Genomic DNA, 15003 nt, shown 5'->3' on the forward strand with positions numbered 1-15003 from the left:
TTTTTAAAGATGTACATTTGAATATGTCTTGTGAAATTTCAGAATTTTGAAGGTATGCAGAGAGCATAAAAAGGTATTTATCTACAAAGAAACAAGAATAAGAATGACATCAGATTTCTCATATGCAACATGGAATGTCAAAGATGTTGGAGCAATGCCTTGAAAGTTCTAAATGAAAATAAATTTTCTACATAAAATTCAATATCCAGTCAGACACACAATCAATCATGAGATCAAAATATCTTCTCAGGGAGAGACCTGAAAGATGGCGGAGGAGTAAGACGTGGAGATCACCTTCCTCCCAACAAATACATCAGAAATACATCTACATGTGGAACAACTCCTACAGAACACCTACCGAACGCTGGCAGAAGACCTCAGACTTCCCGAAATGCAAGAAACTCCCCATGTACCTGGGTAAGGCAAAAGAAAAAACAGAAACATAAGAATAGGGACCATGGGCTTCCCTGGTGGCGCAGTGGTTGAGAGTCTGCTTGCCGATGCAGGGGACACGGGTTCATGCCCCGGTCCGGGAAGATCCCACATGCCGCCGAGTGGCTGGGCCCATGAGTCATGGTCGCTGAGCCTGCGCGTCCGGAGCCTGTGCTCCGCAATGGGAGAGGCCACAACAGTGAGAGGCCCGTGTACCGCAAAAAAAAAAAAAAAAGAATAGGGACCAGACCTGCACCTCGGGGAGGGAACTGTGAAGAAGGAAATGTTTCCACAAACTAGGAAACCCCTTCACTGGTAGAGACGGGGGGTGGCAGGGGGGGAATCATCGGAGCCACAGAGGAGAACACAGCAATAGGAGTGCAGAGAACAAAGCAGAGAGATTCCTGCACAGAGGATCAGTGCCGACCAGCACTCACCAGCCTGAGAAGCTTGTCTGCTCACCAGCCAGGGCGGGTTGGGGGCTAGGAGCTGAGGTTCCAGCTTCGGAAGTCAGATCCCAGGGAGAGGACGGGGGTTGGTTGTGTGAACACAGCCTGAAGGGGGCCAGTGCACCACAGCTAGCTGAGGGGGAGTCCTGGAAAAAGTCTGGACCTGCCTAAGAGGCGAGAGACCATTGCTTCGGGGTGCGCAAGGAGAGGGGATACAGAGCACCGCCTAAACGAGCTTCAGAGACGGACGAGAGCCGCGGCTATCTGCGTGGACAGCAGAGGCGGGCATGAGAATGCTAAGGCTGCTGCTGCAGCCACCAAGAAGCCTGTGTGCAAGCACAGGTCACTATCCACACCTCCCCTCCCGGGAGACTGTGCAGCCCGCCACTGTCAGGGTCCTGAGATCCAGGGAGAATTTCCCCAGGAAACACACGGTGCGCCTCAGGTTGGTGCAACATCACACTGGCCTCTGCTGCCACAGGTTCACCCCGCATTTGGTGCTTCTCCCTTCCCCCGGCCTGAGTGAGCCAGAGCCCTTACCTAAAGCAATTAGAGAAAGGAGAACAAAGAAACCCCAAAGTTAGCAGAAGGAAAGAAATCATAAAGATCAGATCAGAAATAAATGAAAAAGAAATGAAAGAAACGATAGCAAAGATCAATAAAACTAAAAGCATGTTCTTTGAGAAGATAAACAAAATTGATAAACCATTAGCCAGACTCATCAAGAAAAAAACGGAGAAGACTCAAATCAATAGAATTAGAAATGAAAAAGGAGAAGTAACAACTGACACTGCAGAAATACAAAGGATCATGAGAGATTACTACAAGCAACTCTATGCCAATAAAATGGACACCATGGAAGAAAGGGACACATTCTTAGAAATGGAGAACCTTCCGACACTGAACCAGGAAGAAATAGAAAATATGAACAGACCAATCACAAGCACTGAAATTGAGACTGTGATTTAAAATCTTCCAGCAAACAAAAGCCCAAGACCAGATGGCTTCACAGGCAAATTCTATCAAACATTTAAAGTAGAGCTAACACTTATCCTTCTCAAACTCTTCCAAAATATAGCAGAGGAGGGACACTCCCAAACTCATTCTACGAGGCCACCATCACCCTGATACCAAAACCAGACAAAGATGTCAAAAACTACAGGCTAATATCACTGATGAACATAGATGCAAAAGTCCTCAACAAAATACTAGCAAACAGAATCCAAAAGCACATTAAAAGGGTCATACACCATGATCAAGGGGGTTTATCCCAGGAACGCAGGATTCTTCAATATATGCAAATCAGTCAATGTGATAAACCATATTAACAAATTGAAGGAGAAAAACCATATGATCATCTCAATAGATGCAGAAAAAGCTTTCAACAAAATTCAACACCCATTTATGATAAAAAATCCTCCAGAAAGTAGGCATAGAGGGAACTTTTCTCAACATAATAAAGGCCATATATGACAAACCCACAGCCAACATCATCCTCAATGGTGAAAAACTGAAACCATTTCCACTAAGATCAGGAAAAGACAAGGTTGCCCACTCTCACCACTATTACTCAACATTGTTTTGGAAGTTTTAGCCACAGCAATCAGAGAAGAAAAAGAAATAAGAGGAATCCAAATCAGAAAAGAAGTAAAGCTGTCACTGTTTGCAGATGACATGATACTATACATACAGAATCCTAAAGATGCTACCAGAAAACTACTAGAGCTAATCAATGAATTTGGTAAAGTAGCAGGATACAAAACTAATGCACAGAAATCTCTTGCATTCCTATGCAGTAATGATGAAAAATCTGAAAGAGAAATTAATGAAACACTCCCATTTACCACTGCAACAAAAAGAATAAAATACCTAGGAATAAACCTACCTAAGGAGAAAAAAGACAAAAGTTTTCGGTATGCAGAAAACCATAAGACACTGATGAAAGGAATTAAAGATGATACAAACAGATGGAGAGATATACCACGTTCTTGGATTGGAAGATTCAACATTGTCAAAACGACTATACTACCCAAAGCAAACTACAGATTCAATGCAATCCCTATCAAACTACCAAAGGCATTTTTCACAGAATTAGAACAAAAGGTTGCTCAATTTGTATGGAAACACAAAAGACCCCGAATAGGCAAAGCAATCTTGAGAAAGAAAAACGGAGCTGGAGGAATCAGGCTCTTGGATTTCAGACTATACTACAAAGCTACAGTAATCAAGACAGTATGGTACTGGCACAAAAAAAGAAATGTAGATTAATGGAACAGGATAGAAAGCCCAGAGATAAACCCACACACATATGGTCACCTTATTTTTGATAAAGGAGGCAAGAATATACAATGGAGAAAAGATAGCCTCTTCAATAAGTGGTGCTTTGAAAACTGGACAGCTACATGTAAAAGAGTGAAATTAGAACACTCTCTAACACCATACACAAAAATAAACTCAAAATGGATTAAAGACCTAAATGTAAGGCCAGACACTATAAAACTCTTAGAGGAAAACATAGGCAGAACCCTCTATGACATAAATCACAGCAAGATCCTTTTTGACCCACCTCCTAGAGTAATGGAAATAAAAACAAAAATAAACAAATGGGACCTAATGAAACTTAAAAGCGTTTGCACAGCAAGGGAAACCATAACAAGACGAAAAGACAACCCTCAGAATGGGAGAAAACATTTGCAAATGAAGCAAGTGACAAAAGATTCATCTCCAAAGTTTACAAGCAGCTCATGCTGCTCAATATCAAAAAAAAAAAAAAAAAAAAAACCAATCAAAAAATGGGCAGAAGACCTAAACAGACATTTCTCCAAAGAAGATATACAGATTGCCAACAAACACATGAAAGGATGCTCAACATCACTAATCATTAGAGAAATGCAAATCAAAACTACAATGAGTTATCACCACACACCAGTCAAAATGGTCTTCATTAAAACATCTACAAACAATAAATACTATAAAGGGTGTGGAGAAAAGGGAACCCTCTTGCCTTGTTTGTGGGAATGTAAATTGATACAGCCACTATGGAGAACCATATGCAGGTTCCTTAAAAAACTAAAAATCGAACTACCATACGACCCCGCAATCCCACTACTGGGTATATACCTTGAGAAAACCATAACTCAAAAAGAGTCAGGCTTCCCTGATGGCGCAGTGGTTGAGAGTCCACCTGCCGATGCAGGGGACACGGGTTCATGCTCCGGTCCGGGAAGATCCCACATGCCGCGGAGCAGCTAGGCCCGTGAGCCAGGGCCACTGACCCTGCGCGTCCAGAGCCTGTGCTCCACAATGGGAGAGGTCACAACGGTGAGAGGCCCGTGTACCGCAAAAAAAATAAAATAAAATAAAAGAGTCATGTACCACAATGTTCATTACAGCTCTATTTACAATAGCCAGGACATGGAAGCAACCTCAGTGTCCATCGACAGATAAATGGATAAAGAAGATGTGGCACATATATACAGTGGAATATTACTCAGCCATAAAAAGAAACAAAATTGAGTTTTTGTAGTGAGGTGGATGGACCTAGAGTCCATTATACAGAGCGAAGTAAGTCAGAAAGAGAAAAACAAATACCGTATGCTCACACATATATATGGAATCTAAAAAAAAAAAAAAAAAGGTTCTGATGAAGCTAGGGACAGGACAGGAATAAAGACTCAGACGTAGAGAGTGGACTTGAGGCTGTGGGGAGGGGGAAGGGTAAGCTGGGACGAAGTGAGAGAGTGGCATGGACACATATACACTACCAAATGTAAAATAGATAGCTAGTGGGAAGCAGCCACATAGCACAGACAGATCAGCTCAGTGCTTTGTGACCACCTAGAGGGGTGGGATAGGGAGGGTGGGAGGGAGACGCAAGAGGGAGGAGATATGGGGGTATATGTATATGTATAGCTGATTCACTTAGTTATAAAGCAGAAACTAACACACCATCGTAAAGCAATTATACTCCTATTAAGATATTAAAAAAAAATGATGGTGACTAATGGGTCATGAGTAACAAAGTTTCAAAGGCAGTTGCTAGGTAATTGGAAGTGGTAGAAAGTACATACTGGGGAGAAAAGTGATTATTATTACTATTGTTTCTTCGCTTCATAGAAAAATAATAGCTCTTGAATTAATATACTAATATTTTCTGAAAAATTACTACTATTTCATTATATCCATGGAGTCACAAAAGAAGGTATTCTTGATAGATAGCTATGAAAAGAATGCTTCTCTTGTATTCTCTGGCAAGTTATAAGCAGAGTTAAACTAAACAAGTGATAGGTGTCCCAGTGAGGAACTAAGACATTCTTTTTGAATCATTTTATAAACAGGAAATTAAAGGAATAATGAGAAAAATTAGATACATATTTGTAGAACTCCAGTCTTACCTAGCTCATTAGGGATGAACTTTAAAGATGAGAACATCTTAAGATTATTTTACTTTTATATTGATATAATAATTACTAAATATAAATATTTCATTATAGTCCTTAGTAAATTTATATTAGTAAACGCCTCATTTCTAGAACTTTCAATTTACATATGGGCATCTAAACCCATAGTTGCTTATAAAATAGATTCTTCACATAATTATAGTTCTATGGTACTTTGACAGTTTGGTATGTCCCTGACCACTAAGGGGCTCAAACAAGATAATTCCATAAATAAATTGCTTTACTAAGCAGCTCTCCTACTGAAATGTAATCGCCGTCAAGAATCCGTTTTCAAGGGAAATCCAGAGGACCAAATACAGTTGGTTATTTATGAATACCATTAGCTTCTCTCTGCATTAATCCTAACCTCGGGGTAAATATACCTATACTATTATAATTTGGTTCACAAATTAGAATAACAAAGTGGAGTACGGGCTGTTCAGGTCATGAATATCACCAAAAGAAAGAATTAGTTTTGAAGAGTTCTCAATTACATACCAAAAAGTTATGCACTTCCTCGTTCCAGGTCTGTTGCTTCTGATCTGTGCAAGAAAAAGACAAGAAAGAGGTCATCAGATTTCTGCCAGGACTCAACTGCCTGGGAGGAAGTCAGAGTCCTACCACATCAACCCCAAGAAGAGGCAGCAAAAGAGTAACTTGCTCATCATAATAATTACCCAGTGTCTCTCCTGGAGAATGAGACAGAAAGTTGTATCTCATAGAAAACAGGAAAACTTGGGTAGTAAGCTAGCAGGAAATCATTAAACTGAGATTCCCCCAGAACTGAACATTTTCTAAAAGATAAAATGAAAATAATATTCTAATCTCTTGAACATTCCTCAAAATACATTTCCGCTTTTCCTTTTTTTTAATTTTTATTTTTTATTGAAGTATAATTAATTTACAATGTTTCAGGCGTACAGCAAACAGATTCAGTTATAGTATAGATATATATTATGGTTTTTTATTGAAGTATAGTTGATTTACAATGTTGTGTTAGTTTCAGGTGTACAGCAAAGTGATTCAGTTATACCTATATAAATACCTATTCTTTTTTAGATTCTCTTCACACATAGGTTATTATAGAATATTGAGCAGAGTTCCCTGTGCTATACACTAGGTCCTTGTTGTTTATCTACTTTATATATAGTAATGTGCACATTTTAATCTGAAGCTCCTAATTAATTCCTCCCCCCCTTCCCCTTTGGTAAACATAAGTTTGTTTTCTATGTCTGTGAGAATATTTCTGGTTTGTAAGTAAGTTCATATGTATTTTTTTTATGTTCCACATATAAGTATTATCATATGATATTTATCTTTCTCTGTCTGACTTCACTTAGTATGATAATCTCTAGGTCCATCCACGTTGCTGCAAATGGCATTATTTCATTCGTTTTTATGGCTGAGTGAGGTAGGTATTTTTTTTAAGAGTTTTTGATGTGGACCACTTTTAAAGTCTTTATTGAATTTGTTACAATATTGCTTCTGTTTTATGTTTTGGTTTTTTGGCCACAAGGCATGTGAGATCTTAGCTCCCTGACCAGGGATCGAACCCGCAACCTCTGCATTGGAAGGTGAAGTCTTAACCACTGGACCACCAGGGAAGTCCCAAGGTAGGTGGTTTTAATCATCTTTTCTTTTTGGATGGAAATCTATCCAAGTGTATATAACCAGTAAGACTACTTCTGTGGCCAAAATTTAAGTATAAAGATACTGTAAATATCATACTGCAGTAAAAAACCCTCTATTTTCATGTCAAATACATCTAGACATCGTTTTTTCTCTCCTACAACCTGCACTCCACATTGTTCACACTGTGTGGCTTAAAGTTCCAGTTCTGTTATTTTAAATTGAAAAGTAATGTGACATTATGTTTTATCTAAATATTTTCCAACTATAATGATTTGAAATTATAATAGTTCACCAGAAACAATGTAAAAGTAGATGAATGTTAGCTGTACTGGACGCCAAGTCATTGACTTCTGTTCAAGTTTGTCTTTGCACTTAGCGTACCTAGTAATAAACCAGCTCTTTCTTTCTCCCCGGAACAAGATTTCTACTTCCCAAAACAGTGAAAACAGCATTGTTTCACATTGTAGTAATTAGCATTTGTACAAGAACTCCATAGTATATTAAATTCGTTTTAAAATTTTTCTTTTTACTGTTGGACCTCACAGTCCTGGTATTGTTTAGTTGAGGGCCAAATCAAGAAAATTTGGGGTACCAGTGTATGTAACTTGATCACAGCCAGCAGAATGAATCTCTAACTAGACATTCCAGCCAGAAAGAGCACAAAGAAGTTTTCCCAACCTCTAAATCAAGAGAACTGATAGGGGTAAAAGCCAGACAACTTTTATAGTAATACTGAAATTTAGAAAGCAATGCCACCCACGTCCAGGTAAATGTGACTGCAGATGCTTATCTGGGTGGTATTCAGACTCAGATTACTATCTAAATCATTCTGAGCTTGGGAAGATCTTGTAGAAATCGGGTGCTATTTTCCACTGATTAAAACCACTTTACCACCTCCAGAAAGCCTCATGCTGAGAGGACAGATCAAGATCCGTTTATTCTAACACCCATGCACAATTTCTCTAACACTCAATGATTTGAATATCTCATTTCAAAGGAAAAGAGTAATTTCAAATGCCTGAATAATGAGAGTGATATTCTTGTCCTTGTCTAGTGCACAGTTTCATAAGGAAGCAGAAGCAGAATCCTGAAAACACCCAAAGCAGGAACAAAAGGAACAAAATTCTCTTTTCAACTTTCACAGAGTTCTGCAAGTGTAACATCATTTTCTTTTGAGGAAAAAAAAATCTATAGCCCCTCAAAAGAAAAATCTATATCTTAGCCCTAGGAAAAGCATTATTCTTCTCCTTCACTTGAATTCATTTTCTAGGCCAAATACAGTAAAGAAAGCTGCATTTGAAGACTATGCCTTGAATACATAAATTGTAGGCAGACAAAAAGAGTGATGAAAAATGTTTCAGCAGTGAAGTCTTTACTAAAACATGTATCATTCATTTTGTGCCCCACCAATCCTCAACAGACTCCTATTGTCTTCAAATAACAATAAGAGAAGCTACCTGCAGTTAATCATTGTAATTTCCTAAGAAATAAAGACTGATGTCTATTGAAAAGTATTCCAATTATGTCTTTAAAAATGAGTTCAAAACTGTTAAAATTACTACCTTAAATACTATATTAACCTCTACCAAGTGTTATTAGTTATTCCCACGATCTTCTTAGAGCAAAAAAAATGACATTCGTGCCTAATTTTTTTATTCAGTAAAAATGCAACTTGGAGATGCCACAATCATTTTTAAAACTTTGCTCAAGTTCAATGTACTTAAGGTGTAATCTAACCCTTTTCTATTACATCCCGAGAAGTAATTTCTCTGATTAAAAACAAAAACACTGGCAAAATCCGTTTTATTGCATCACATAAAATCAAACTATGCAACCACTTGAAAATAAGCAGAAGATAAGCAGAGAGAAGGGATCTCACAAAAGCAACGATGATGAAAATAACAATAGCCAACGTTTATTAAACGCTGTTTATCACTTTGTTTGTGCTGGCGTATGTCAAATGCTGTACACGCATTAATCATTTAGTTTTCACAACTCTGTGAAGTTGGTGCTGTCTTTATTCCCATTTTACAGATGAAGATGACTGCCCTGAAAGATGCAGCTCTGGCTGGCATCCTCTGCTCTGTGAACAGCTACCACCCCAATGCTCATCGGAGGCTGCCTGCACTACCCCAACCTCCTCTAGACACGCCCACCAACACACACACACACACACACACACACACACACACACACTCACACACACACACCTGTTTCTGATCAGTACTTTGATGAGCACTCTCCACAGTGACATATGCTTTCCTTTGACCGTATCTCTCTCCCTCCAGAACCCACAGACACCCTAGAAGAGTGATTGTGCAGGGAGGGGTAGAGAACAGGAAGGATCTGGGTTAGGAAACTCTGTACCCACAGCCCAGCTTCCTCCCATGCTGCCAGACTTCCCTCATCTTAGCTTTTGCCAGGCACCCAGGGCTCTCCCTCTAGTCCAGGTCCTTTTGGAAGCCTTCTGTCCATCAGTCAAGTCTGCCATGTCTAAACCAAAACTGCAGATAAGTTTAGCCCCTCTTTCCCAGGGTTCTTGGACCCCATGCAGTGCACCTGGTCATGCCTCTGAGTCCTTTCTGAAGCTACTTGGCTGTTCACCAAATGCTCTCAGCCAGCCAGGAGTGACCCTGCTGTGACATGCACACGTGTATGAGCGGTTGGTTGGCTGCAGCCTAACCTTGCCAGTTGTGTTGGCCAACTCTCATCCTGACATGGTTCGAGAGACTACATTCCAAATGATTAGCTACATGAAGAAGGTAAAGTTCATGACTCTCAAACTTTCCTGTGCTTTGATTATTGATGTGCTGTCAACTCTACGTACATTTGATGAGAATGAAGGGAAGCACGGGGAGAAAGAAAAGAAAGGGGAAGACAGCAATTTGATGGTGTGTTATTTTAGGTCTCTGACCAGCCAGAGGGTGGCAGGAGGCCAGGCATGGGAGGCGAGGGAAAGAAGCTGCCACAGAAGCGGATATAAAGAAGACAGGCAAACACGAAACACAAAAGTCCCTGCTCAGCTTTATCATTCCTTATTCTGCTTCTCCCAGAAACCAAAAACACATATTTTACCTATGTCTGCCCTCCCTAAAGCACCGTCACGCTCCCCAGAAACTCCCATGACTGCAGGTTCATTTGTGTCACCTCCTGCACCTAGAAAGACTCCCCTTCTGTACCTCTCACTGACAAAAATGTGTATTCCACCTACAGTGCTAATTCGTAAATATCCGCATCAGTGGTTTAAAGACAAAGGAACATTAAAGGAGAAGAGGCTGCCAGGGACCTCCCACCCACCTCCCGATGCTGGGAGGGAGGGGTGGAAGGATGGGATGCACATGCTAAACGCAGGTTATACAAGAAGCTTTCCCCTTCTCTTCCCTATTGGTCTAGAGTCACTACATTTCTAGTTGTTTGGTACTTCTTGCAAGAGCAGACTCCTGATTCACCACCTCTACCATAAGCATATTTTTAAACCCAAAGTTGACAGGCACGTCTGACATGGTGCCTATCATTGAGTGTTGGAAGGAACAAGGTGTCTTCAGGACCCTCGTTCACCATGTCCTTACTCCAAGGTTGGCTCTGCCAATAACTCCAGCATCTATTCTACTTTTCAGAAAATGAAATTTTTGATATTAAAACAATACATATTTGCATTGTTTTAAACTTTAAAATGCAAAAGAAAAAAAGTTGAAAAAAGAAAACAGAAGTCACCCATAAGCCCAAACTCCAGAGATACCCGCTCTTAACTTGCGTATTCCTGCTCCGTTTTCTTGTATCCATTTGGAAAATCTGTAATGTAACAAGGGATATTCTACATATACAGCTTTGGGTCTACAGAGCCTAAAATTAGAGCTCTGTGCGAATGGGGATTAGAGCTAATATTTGAGCTACGTGACAAGTCACATTTAGATGTTTTAATCACAGCAGAGACCCTGGCATTCCACTAACTTTATCAGGCATATATGAGATTTTGGACAGCACCCTAATGCTCTCAAGAGCATTCTTTTCTTATCTCAGCTGTTGAGCAGGAGGTCCTAGGGTACAGAATAATGTAAAAGTCCACATGGACATTTTCAGCATTTGAAACCAGCACGTAAACACAGAAGTGCTTTCGAGAACAAGACCAGTAACTTACAAGGCTCAAGGATTGGCGCCGTCTCAAATATGCATTGTTTAACCTTTCTGTGTTCTTTGGGGAAAAAAGCTGCATCATGACAGAAAGCAAAGATTGTTTCACTCAAAATTCACTGAAAAACGTGGGATTCAGGATCATCTGGCTCTATTTTAGAGAACTATAGAACATTCTTCTTAGAAAAAACTTTGAGGTCATATTAGAAAACATATTACAATGATATTTCATATACACACCACTTTGATTTAACAATTTCTCAAATTGTCCCCAAAATATCTTTTTAAATTTGGTTTGTAGAGAACGTCTTATTACTAACAAAGCAAATTTAAGCCGGCGGCTTAACTTTAACTTCCCAAACATTTCATGAGTTATTACAGTCGATTATATCATCTCCAATCAAGAAGATATTTTTATTTGTGCATTCAAGAAACAGACTGTGCCCAGTTCATTCAACTGAAAAAATGACACAAACCCAAAGAGAGCAAAGGAAATACAGGGCGGCCTTCCTTTAAAGAATGAAGAACCATGAAGAGTCTCTTCTCCTTTCGATAGAAAATGAGTAATTCTTACTCAGGTTACCAGGGTCAGCCTCTCACAAACACACACATGTGTAATCTAAGGAAGAAAGATTGCCAGTGTTTCTATCTATTGCAGTATTCACCCCCAAAAGTTCTCAGGAAATACTATTTCTTTCACAGTAAGGTTGTGAAACATCCCTGCCTTAAAATGCTATTGTCAGTGGTTCTCCTTCTGAAACCTTGAACAAGCAATCCTCCCATGAGAGCTTCATGAACTTGGGTACCTGCTCTATGCCCAAGAGCAGGCAGAGTTCTAGGCAGGGAGAAGAGACCAAGGAGGATGCAGAGAGCCTGGGTGAGCTTAGCAAGTCCACACTTACTGGTTTCACCTTGAACTGCAGGCCATACTTTCATTCAAAGAAAAGGTTCCATGACTTTGAAAAAAATGTTTTTTAATTCTTTTGAAAATTGTGAATCTATACTATTCTCATTATTCTATGTCTGAATAATTTATAAAATTCATAGTTGGATTACTACATAAAAAATGAAAACCCATATCTAGAATTGTTATAAATCAGTTGAAGCTAACGCAGATGTATTATGCTTCTGGTCTACAACCTCACTGCTCATTTTCTAAGCCTCCATGCCTGGAGGAGGGCGTTCCTCCCACTATGATTTCTAGTGTTATGTATTCCTTCCCAGAAAGAAAAAACAGCTCCTCTGCATCTCCATTAAAAATAAAATGCAGCTGGGACTTCCCTGGTGGTCCAGCAGTTAAAACTCCGAGCTTCCACAACACGGGACAGGGGTTCGACCCCTGGTCGGGGAACTAAGTTCCCACGTGCCACGTGGTGTGGCCAAAAAGTAAAAAAAATTTAAAAATTAAATAAAATGCAGGTTTGGCCTCTTTGTGGGTAAAGTCCAAAGCAGAGGATATTTTAGGTTAAACATAAGCAGAGTGTTCTTATTTATTCTGATTCTTTAACTGAGTCTCTGAAAATATTTATTTCCAACTTATTTGAACATAGGTATTGAGAGAAGTGGCTTTTTCTCTTAAACAAGCAAAGTAGATACTCCCCCAAAAATACAAAGTCAAAAACATAAACATGGTGCTTCCCATAGGCTTTGAAGAAGCAGACATTTCATGCCTTTACAACTCACTCTTCTCTTGGATGAAATAGACACTTCCCTTCGTAATAAAATAAGAATTCCTGTATTCGAAACAATAGCTTTTATTGTTGCAAGCTAGGAGTGGCTTTAATGGAGAAGTTGCCTTGATACCTGACCCCTGAAAAGAAGACTACAGATCAACAATTCTAAACCCAAAGTGAGCATCTTTGTTAGACGTAGCTTCTCATGTAATCTGCTTATAGTCAATATATCTATAAAATAAGTTAACTCGACCAATTACCAAAGCCTATATTTTGTAGCTAATTATCTTGCGGCAGTCACCAGAAAATTACATCAATGAATTAAAATAGTCCATGTGTGCTGAACTAAGAGTTTTAGCGTTGAAATGATCATATGGTTCTAGATCTTCCAGGTTAAAATCACTGAAGCCATATGCTATGGTCTATGTGTCTATGGCCTTAAACACCCTTTCATCTGTGAATTGAAATAAATCCCATACTGTTCCAAGTGGCTTTTTCCCATTCTGATCTTAGGCTGGTGTGTTCTGAGATATTTGTCTTATTGGGACCTATGGTAAGATCATACCCCTGCAACTGGGAATGAGATCTTCCCGGAAGAGGGCATATACTTCCCATGTCTACAAACTTGGAAAAACTGAGATTCTGAGATATGGTAAGAAAAATTGTCCTGCTCCTTCTTTTCTTGGCCTTGCTCTCTTGAGCCTGAACTCTAAGGAATCTTACTAGAAGGCTCTATGGAGGTGCTGCAAAGACAGCCACAGCCATATGTAGACAGCCCTTGGAGTAGGCTGTGAGAGAGGAGAACAAAAAAGCTCTCACGAGGGTGAGCTGTGGCCTATGATTTCAAACAGCAGGCATATAAGGAGGGATATACCTGCTTTGTAGTTACCAGGATATATTTATGTTTCTTACAATCTCTTCTTTGTACAGTTAGGTTATAGCCAGCTGTCAAGTGTGGTAATAACTTCCAGTGACACTCTACTTTCCATTGGCCAATTCACCTGGCACAGTGATATGATGGCTCAGGACCAGAGATCATATTACAATGTAAACAGGTCATGTGTCTCCCTGTGCCTATGGGTAGTGGAGGGAAACAGGGTTTCTAATGAACAGAACCAGAAGTAAGTTTGGGGGGAATTCTTCCTAATTTTATAGGTCACAGGTGAAAGAAACTTGAAAGAGAAATCCTAAAATTTTACATTACCAGCAATAAACTGTGAAGGCAAAGAGGTTTTTCTGAACAATCAATAAAAAACAATTCTGATCAACTTATGCTAGACAGACTGGATTACCTTTCTATGTTCTCTCAAGAAAACTGACTATAAAATCATTATCATGTGAAGAGGCAACAAAAAACATGCAGCTAAAAATGTAGGGGGAAAGGATTTTAGAGATATGTCAAGCAGTTAATTTTTAAACGATCCTATTTTTCTGACTAATGTGCTATTTCTGGTATTTTGTGAGCTTTTTAAATTTTGAAATTTATTGTCATTTCTGTCATGTCTTTTAAATACTGAGTTTCTTTACAACTTTGTCTTTGTAAGTTTGTATCATATTTCCTAAAAAGGACCCTCGAAATTGTATAAGCTTTGGGTCTTACAAAATCTGGGTCCACCCTGTTTATCTCTGATTTCTCACATTACAGCTTGGTCTCAACTGATACATTACAGCTTGGTCTCAACTCATACATGATGGGAGGAGGGGTTGAGGGGAGGAATTGGGGACTGTGCCCATATTTGGGTCGTCATCCTGGGACCATGAAATGGTGGTAGCTAGAGATTTGTGATGTTTCCAAAGGGCATGAGAATCTTGGGTATAAGAATTCAGGCTATATGATCCAGGCATCCCTCCAACCTTGAAATATTAGCATTGTATTTAGCTAAATGTGCTTGCAGCTTTCCTATTCTCCAAGTTATTAAAGCATTTGTTTAATCTGCATCATAGAATAGCTGCACTCCCATGCTTGCCAAGAGCGTTAAATCCAACTGGCTGGTTCTCAATCCATGTCAAATGCTCAGTTACAGTAAACAATATTTATATAATATGATTAAAGGCATATCTATTACTCTATATTGCAGAGTTATTTTTTCTCAGAGTACTGAGAACTCAGGAGGTCTGTGATTCCCTGAAATTGAATGCAGAATTTAATGTGTGTCTGCATTTATAGCTTTCATCAGCGTCTCAAAGTGGTCCATGACATGTAAAAATTAATAATCACTAATCTACATTTCAAGAATAAGTACCTCC

The 15003-nt window shown here is 39.4% G+C and overlaps 1 protein-coding gene across 5 annotated transcripts in view; it reads right to left on the reverse strand.

The window, feature by feature from the left end:
* IPCEF1 (interaction protein for cytohesin exchange factors 1) overlaps positions 1–15003 on the reverse strand; it is a 182521-nt gene that overhangs the window by 123394 nt on the left and 44124 nt on the right. For 3 of the 5 annotated variants that reach the window (XM_060283841.1, XM_060283840.1, XM_060283839.1), the window contains exon 3: positions 5819–5862. The gene's annotated coding sequence lies outside the window, so the exon portion shown is untranslated. Of the gene's footprint in view, positions 1–358; positions 414–5818; positions 5863–15003 lie in introns of all 5 variants that reach the window. The other 2 variants (XM_060283842.1, XM_060283838.1) reach the window with 1 other exon arrangement.

The sequence above is a fragment of the Globicephala melas genome, chromosome 14, assembly GCF_963455315.2.
Source record: "Globicephala melas chromosome 14, mGloMel1.2, whole genome shotgun sequence".
Classification (NCBI taxonomy): Eukaryota; Metazoa; Chordata; class Mammalia; order Artiodactyla; family Delphinidae; genus Globicephala; species Globicephala melas.